Raw genomic sequence first — 9,239 nt, 5'->3', positions numbered from 1 at the left:
CAGTGTGTTTTCCTTACTTTCCAAATTAATAAAGGCGTAATATTTCTCCTAAAATTTTATTCTAACACTAAGTAAACACCAAATGTACTTGCAAAATACAAAAATAAAGAGGCGGCCCACTCTAGGTCCAACAAACGAGGCCCACTCGGTCTTGAAATAGTGCCATGGGAACCAGTTCCCGAAACCCACAAAATAAACCGCACCATCCCATTCATATCCCCAAAAACCTAAAAAGTCAACCAGTGTTATCACAAGAGTCAATCCATGCAACCCAAAGAAATCAAAGGAAATCAAAATCCAAAACAATGCAAATGTTACCAAAAAAACAGATTCATAAAACATAATTCCATCATACCCTTCACTAACAACGCGCACCTCAATCCACCCAAAAAGCCTACACAAAGATCTTCATATCTTCCACACCTTAACCCCATTTTTAAAGCCGTTTCGAGTCACAGGATAGAAAAAATTAATCCGGACAAAAATGCATCTCAAGCTAACAGTCAAAAAGGCCTCCGAATTAGCCTCGAAATTGATTTTAAATACGAACAAAATCAAAGCACTAAAAAAGAGAAAAAAGAAATAAATGCAAGAACACGTGAAGCAAAGCGTCAAAAACGACCGCCCAAGTCATTTTCAGCGCCCAGGGCTGGGCGCCGAAATCTTTGACGCCCCAGCCTGGGCGTTGAAACTCTCTGTCTGCCTAAATTTTTTTTTAGAAGTGCTCGTCATTTTATCCGCACATAACGGAAAAATAACGAACACTTGGGGGGTACAACACGTATCCAAATAGGCTCACCAAAAAATATAGCCATACAAAAAGTAGTCGAATTTCATTTTTTTTACGCGACTTACGGCAAACAAAAACGGCAGACGAAAATAATGATAATACTTCACTCATTTGACCGATTAAGTAATATGCTACCACCTCAGGGCATATCTATTAAAATCTGGCATCCTAGAACTTATTCTAGCCAGAACTACGCGCGACCTGACTCTGACAAGATACGTAGGCAATCCTTACCAAGGATTCGGTCCAATAAAAAAACAAACATACATAAATTGTGCAAAAAGTGTTAGACATGTAAAAATATAAAAAGAAGGAGAAACAAAAAATGAAAATGAAAAAATAAAATACGCCTTTATTGAAAAATAATAAGAAGGAAAACAAAGTGCTAAGAAATGAAAAAACAAACACAACTGAAATAAATAAAGGGCACCTACACCCTAGCAAGAACTACACTACTCTAGTTCTTCCGGATCATCAAATAAAGTCTTGTAGAGGGCAATGTTCGCAGGATCCACCCCCACAGTCTTCTGCGCTGCCCCAATATCAATCTCCATAAGAACCGGCTCCTGGACACTAACTTCCAAAGATGCCAAGGCTTCAGAAACATTCTCAGTTATAGCCCGCTCGGCCTCAAGGGCACAGACAATGGTGGGAGAAGGATTATTATCATCAACTAGACTAGTCGCTGTTTCTACAGGCGGCTGAGCCTTCCTAACCCATACATTGTTCTGACGACGATCTCCGCGAGAGCTTGCATTTCTTTTAACAACAGCAGGCCCCTTCATGTTAGGCATCTTTTTAGGCCTGAAACTGGAATGGGGAGGAACTTCCTTTCGCTTTCGATCAGGACGCGCTTTCACGGTCTTAATACCATAGGTACGAGGTTTGGCAGAAACAGGACCCTCATACTTAACACGAATACGAGGTATCAAAAGCTCAGCCAGCTCCCCATTTCGAGCCTCGGTCCTCACAGCTTTATCATCGGAGCTCATCCACAACTTGTAGTTTTCAGAAAGACCCACAAAGCCATTTGTAGCTACGGCCCAACGCGGGAGACCATCATAATACTTAGCCCACGCTAGAACCCGTGCTTGTGAAAAGGCCGCTACCTTAGGTGGTGCCGTATTAGAAAAGGGGATAGTCTGCCTTAAACCATATTGACGCATTACTCAGTAAGGGAAAATATAAATGGGTAGAGATAGCCCCAACAAGGAAACATAAACCGATACATCAGAACCCCCCGTCATAGTAGTCAAACCCCACCACGGTACCACCCACTTAATAGAACAGATGCCATAAGTAAAAAAAGGAGGCCCATTCGACCTCGTCCTGGCCTTGGTGCAAGTATTTTCGGTTACCCAAGGCTATAGGGCGATAATGTTTAGGATCGGCAGGAGCTTCCAAGAGCCTAAGCCGTTCCACGAGCCAAATCTGCAAAAAACGGGTACGATCAAAAAATAATAATAAAAAGAAAAAGGTTCCTGTGGCGCAGTTTCAACGCCCAGGACCAGGCGCCGAAAATTCCAGCGCCCAGCCCTGGGCGCTGAAACTCAGCCCCAAGGCAGGACGAATGAAAAATATATATGAAAAAAAAAACGTATACGTGCGCAAAAAAATTGATTACCTGCAGTAATAGGGGGCTTCCCTTAAAATATTCAGATTTGGCGTCCTTCTTCAGCTCATCCGCACTCAGCAAAGTCTCGGCAACCACCAAAGGCATAATAGAATAGCAACTTTCCATCTGGCTAATAAAGGGGATCAACCTTATATCACCGAACTCACCATTGTTATTCGACAACAAATAGTGATTCAATAAGCAAAATACAAGGGCTCGAATATTCAATTTCTGTTCGGTCATATTCTTACTAGGTCTAAAGTGATGTTTTACAAGTTTTGCCAAATTAACTTCATCACCTACAACAACTTCAGCAAGCATGTTAGCATCTAGTCCTAGAAAAGCCCCTATGGTTGTTTTACTCTCTTCAATAGTGCCAGGAGTGGCAGGGGTAGCATTAGTATGATAACCAAGGATCGCAGCAAATTCATCTGGCAAAGGACATATTTCGTTGCCCCGAAAGACAAAAACATGATGATCGGAATCCCAAAAGCATAGGGCTGTGTGCAGAAAATTATAGTCAATGTTAATTTGTTGTAAGCCTAAAAGTGCCTCTAAGTGGTATTCTTTCAACAAAGCCTTTTCTGTAGGATTAAGGGCCCGTAGCCAACGCCTAACAGTCCGTTGGAGTGAGAAAGTAGGAATCGACATGACGAAAGCAAGGAGTAATTAAAACACAGCAAAGAAAGAAGGAAATTGAGAGTGATGGAAAATAGGGACGTATCTAGCCCCTATATATAGCTGAACGCATCAAGTGACATCCTGATCCCATTCGGAAACGCGTTAAGAAATCCGAAAGTCAAAATTCGCCAGGAAATGACTTTCAGCGCCCGAAGCTGGGCGCCGAAATAATTAACGCCCAACCTTGGGCGCCGAAAATGCAGCCCAAGGCCCAGATTTCACAAAACGCGGAGCAGGAAAAGACTTAAAACCATGTTGCTAGACACGAGGCCCTATGTACAATTAAGATCAAGCCCAAAAGCACCTTTAAGCTCCCAAATAGCAAAAATGAATGGTAAAACTTGGTCGAAACTTAGACTTGTCTCAAGAAACACATATGTACACTTTTCAAAACAAAAAATATCAAGGTCATTCTTCGAAACACCAAAAAATGTTGTTAAGTCGTTGGTTTCTCAAATAAAAAAATATTTGTCTGTCAAAGGATTAAATCGGGCCAAGCTAAACCGAATGATATTAAACCTTGTCGCCCGAAGACTGAAGTCGCACCCCATGACTTCGCCAAACTAGCACACCACTATGAAAGGTCGCTCGCACATACGAGCTCGACCCCAAACATGATTAAAAGACGCTATGAAGCATGCGAAAAATGACCACCAAAGCCCGAGTGCTTGGGGGCTCGCGAAAAGTATACTCCAACAGAGAGCGCGCGATCAAAATCACATTCCCGGGCTGCGCTATACACAAGTCCTGTGTTTGGATAATCTCAAAACAAAAAGGGAAAAAAAAAAGGTATTTTAAAAATATCGTTAACAGAAATATACTCAGTGTGGGCCCACTTATAGGACACACCTAATCAGGAAATATTGCGACCCACCAACAGGTTGTAATCACAAAAGCCCTTCTACATAGGCAAAATGAAAAGAAAGTAAGAAATTCAAAATGGGCTCGCCCACCTTCAACGGGCGGGGTCTGCGTCACTAGCCGCACAGGTCCTCAGTTTGCGAAAAATAAAGTCTTCAAATTCAAAATAGGCTCGCCATCTTTAGCCGGCGGGGTCTACGTCACAAACCGCGTAGGTCCTTTTCTTCAAATTTCAAAAATAGATTTGTCCACTTCTATCGGACGGGGGTGTCCACCCTTAGCGGACAGGCTCGCCATCTTTAGCCGGCGGGGTCTGCGTCACTAACCGCGCAGGTCCTTAGTCGCTGCAACGATAACCTTTATCGGTTTTCCCTTTTTCCAAAAATTAAAGGATCGGTTTTCCCTTTTTCCAAAAATTAAAGGATCGATTTTCCCTTTTTCCAAAAATTAAAGGATCGGTTTTCCCTTTTTCCAATAATTAAAGGATTGGTTTTCCGTTTTTCCAAAAAAGAACGATGTGCTGGATTTTCCTTCGTTTTACGTCCCATAAAAACAAGGGGGTTTTCTCGTTTAGCTAGCCCTGAAAATGAGAATCTTTAAAAACATTTTTACCTCGTGGTTGGGCTTGGCCAGGCCCAATTACACTCTATAGCTTTGATTTCGAAAAACATCTGTAGCTACTCCCAATGACAAAGTGAGGGAGTTCCTACGCCTATTTAGATACTTCCAATGACAAAGTGAAGGAGTGTTCTATACTATCCGTTGACAAATCCCAATGACACGTGAGGGATATATCGACATTTCAAGTGATGACCCTTAAGTCAAATGTTATCACTCGGGGGCTCGTGAGACCCTCGCAAAAACAGGTCACCATGGCTTGTGTGGCGCACTCCGTCTAGTACTTTGACCATCGTCTTATTCCAAGACTCAGTCAAAGTGGGGGCTAACTGTAGACACCTACTTTTGTCCCCATTCCCGAAAGGGAAGGTTCGATGATGAAAACGTAAATCTCCACTTGACAACGCATCTCCTATAAAATAACGAATCTCATTACCGCTTTTCATTTCACCCAAAACCTGTTATTTATAGAAACCTGCTATTTATAGAAACCTGCTATTTATGGAAACCTGCTAAAAATAGTAACTGCCGTAATGGGTAGTTGTTAAAAGTGGCAAGTCATAAAAGATAGAAACCTGTCAGAATTAGGTGTTGCACTCCAACATAAATCCTAAATGAGATAGAAATTGCGAGAGAATGCTATTCCTAATATGATTCGAAAGTAAGAGTCACGTATTAATTAAAATCCTAACGAGCCTAGAGTTCGTAACGGGCCCAGACGCATCCCGTCACAAGGTTAATACGCACTAAAAGACTCAATTAAATCTCAAATACTCCGGATTCTAGGAATCTGAATCTGACTAAGAAAAACAGCCCAGATCCTATTTTCAACGCCTGGCTCTGGGCGCCGAAATCTTCGGCGCCCAGGCCTGGGCGCTCAAAATACCTGGTACGTGTTTTTTTTCCTAATTCCTCGTGGATTAGAGTTCTGCAATTCTATCTTTCCACGAACTCTTTTCTATAAATAGGGCCTTAAGTTCGACGTGAAACACACAACACACAATTATATTCTGAGTATTGACTCTAAACCCCTAAGCCTAAGCCTCATGCTGCAAAACTGATCACGCGTTCTGTCGCAATCGATCCATAAATCGAACAGAACGTATCCCGTCCCATAATTTGAGATTCGTTAAATAAAAGGAGAAATAGCAAAGTCAAAGTGGTTAGTTTTCTGAGAACCGTGACGCACCTCTCAAGGGTGCGTCGTAATATGTCCCTTTTCCATGGTTTAATTGCTTTCCTCGCCCTTTTATGAACTGTTAAACTAAGTGAAATCTGATTGTTCGATCACGCTTAATAAATATGATATTTTTGGGAAATTGGATTATCATGCTAGGTCCCTTAAAACAATCTAAATCAGATAATCGCGTTCGATCTAGTACTATATGTTGCATATTGATAAAATCAACTCAGATTAGTTTAATAGTAACGCATGTCCCTTCAATTATTTATTCTGAGCTAGTAAGGATATCCTGCCTCTGGAGTTATCGAAGAGCGAGTACTCCTCTCGGTAGTTACAGCCCCCCGAACCCTCAATCTCTACCCTGCGGGTGTACGTTGAGCGATCCCCACGACCAGGGATCACAAGGGAACCTACGTCCGTCGTGGTCAAACATAATTGCACTCCCTTTATGTCACGATAACCGGGTTTTGTGAGTTTTTCTCATTGTCGTTAAAAACTGAATGGCGGCTCCTATATTACTAGTCAATTGGGTGTAAACTCACAGGAAATCCAATTACACTTGGTTTGACAAAAAGAAGCGTCACACCCACGAGGGACGAGGTCACGCATTAGCCTCGTGCTTCTTCGACCCCCTCACACAATAACTATATGATTATAACAATAACTATATCCGCAACCCTGCTCGTATATGTCTATCATTAATATTAAGAGATACTATATCATGTATAATAGTAACTATATTGTTTTTAATAGTTACTATGTTATCATTATGTTCTTTTATGTTCTTTTATGTTCTTTTTATGTTATTTCTTTGTACTCTATGTTATTAGTAATAAAAGTGACTATATTATTATGACAGTAACTATATGACTATAACAATAACAATAACTATATCTGCAATTCTGCGAGTATCTTACCATCGCTAATTCTAAGAGTTACTATATGATGCATAATAGAAACTATATGCTTTACATAGTTACTATGTTATTTTTTCATATATATTTAAATGTTAAATCATTAACTTAGTTTAAATATTATTGATTCAGAAATACAAAGATGATGCACCCAGAATTGAAGTCATGCAAAGAATAAATTTTGCAAGGAAAATAAAAGCAAGAGAAGAAGAAAATCCTAACAAAAATGGAAACCAAGGACGTGGTAGAGGAAGGAGAGGACGTGCTGGTGGAAAAAAGAGACGTGGACGTGTCGATTAGTATTTTTTAGTTCAAAAAATATTTGATTTTAACTTGGTTTATTTAATAGATGCAAATAATTAGAATGTCGTAGCTAAAGCAACTTACCAAGTAGTTAATGTTTTCTTTATAACTGTTTAGAAGTTGTTATTACTTTTACTTTTGATATAGTTACTCTTTTTTATTTCAGTAATTATGTGATATACAATGGTAACTATATAATAGTAAAAGTTACTATATGACTGTAATACCTCGTATTTTTATAATATTTATAAGTATATTTTATTATATTTATAAAGCATTTTACGATTAATTAGCATTTAAATAATATTTAAATGTATTTTATTTAAATGAATTTTAATTAATTAGAATATTTATTATTTTAACTAATTACGAAACGAATTTAATTCTTTAGTCGGGAAATTAAATGGGTTGCAAATGATTTTTAAAGGCTTCGGGTTTTAAATAAAAAGTCCAATTCGTTTTATTAAACGAGCCCAATCAAAAGAATTTAATTCAAGTCCTAAGCTAGCCCAATCATTTAATTCCCTAAGCCCAACTCAAATCTCCTAAGCCTAGCCCATCAAGGGATTAGGGAGCCTATAAATATGACTCCCCTTCATTAAATAAACCCCTATTTTGTCATAAATCCTTTTCTCTCTTTCTTGCCCATCACTCCTCTTTCCCTCTCCTCTTGTCCGGCTCGGTCCACATGCAGCAAGCGCGAGCCTTTCTCGCTGCTGCCCTCTCGTTGCTGTGCGTGTGTTGTTCCTGTGTGGTGCTGTCGCTGCTGCCCACACACTCGCACACTCCCTCTCTTCCTCTCTCGTTCCGCGCCCAGCAGTGCTGCACGCTGCTGCGTGCCTTGCCCTTCCTCGCCCACTCGCCTCTCGCATCCCCGCACCAGCGCAACAGCGCCCTGCCGCGTGCCTTCGCCCCTACTGCTGCTCTTCGTTCTGCGCTGCACACACACACACGAGTGGTGTGTCGTGTGTTGTGTTGTTTTGTTGTTGTTCGTTTTTCCATCTCTTTTCGCCCAATCACTTTGACCATTGTTCCGTGCTATAGGCCGGATTGGTATAATTCTCTTCTTCCTTACCTATTCTATTTAAATTCCGTATTTTAAATTATAATATTAATATTGTTTTGAGTAATTAAAATGCTGGGAACCGGTTATGAATACCGTGGTTTGAGGATTTGCGTGTGGTGATTCATTAGGCTTGTTTTAATTATTAAAGGACGAATTTTCAGATTTGTTTATTGAATAAAGAATTGATTTTTATGATAATAAATTAGTTTTATTGGGATTTTCAAGTTAGGGTTTTAACCTAGACCTAATGAGTCAATTGATTAGCATAATTAGGTGATGATTTTAATTATGATAATCAATTATATTTTCAGATTTGAATAAAGGTTTAAAGTGTCGATTTTTATTGATTTTAAAGGCGGAAAAAGTATGTTTTCGTACTAGGGATTGGTTTTGCAAATTGAGACGTTTATATTGTTGAAAAACGATTGAATTCTAAAGTTTAAATGAGGTTTTAAATTTTATAAAGTTGCTGGAAATTTAATGAACATGGAAATAATTTAAGTTTCATTATTTTGATGATAGGAGGTGATTTCTTGTTGAGTGCTCGTTATTGCAAAGTGGCCCCTACGCTTAGCTATTCAAGGTACGTACAAGTCTAGGGCGACCACACCTTTTGTCAATGACATTACATGATTGTTGATGATGTGAATTATATTGTGTGGATTCATATATGCTTTGGTGAACGATCATGTGGATTAATATTATTGGAATGATTGAATTGTTGGTTGAACAAGCATGTTGAGTTATTATGAGTATGAATTTCCTTGTCAATCATGTTGTTCAATATTTATGCATGTATGGTTTGTTTCACATGCAAGGGATGGATTATTTATTTGTATGCTATTGTACGGGATGTCAAGCATACTTTGAGCCAATTATTCGTACCTCGTTGTACTATTTATTTTACCACATGTGAAGCGTTAGCTTACCCAAGCCACCGCACATTAGGGTTCAGTTGGGAATATTATGTATGAAATGAATTAGGATTTGTCGTGCAAGGGCACAAACCTCCGATTCACCTATCGGTCTATCTTTGTTACTAAACCAAAACCAGAGACTGTGTGGGTGGAGGATGTTAATGTGCATGATGTGGAGTCTCACTTTGGTGAGGAGGAACATGGTAGTAATTTCACAAGTGTCTTGCTTTATTGATCACAAGTCCTAAAGCATTAAAATAAGATTGTTTTGGTTGTTGTTTATTAATTGTA

Source organism: Spinacia oleracea, chromosome 4 (assembly GCF_020520425.1).
Source record: "Spinacia oleracea cultivar Varoflay chromosome 4, BTI_SOV_V1, whole genome shotgun sequence".
Classification (NCBI taxonomy): domain Eukaryota; kingdom Viridiplantae; phylum Streptophyta; class Magnoliopsida; order Caryophyllales; family Amaranthaceae; genus Spinacia; species Spinacia oleracea.
Note: the sequence above shows the minus strand (reverse complement) of the source record.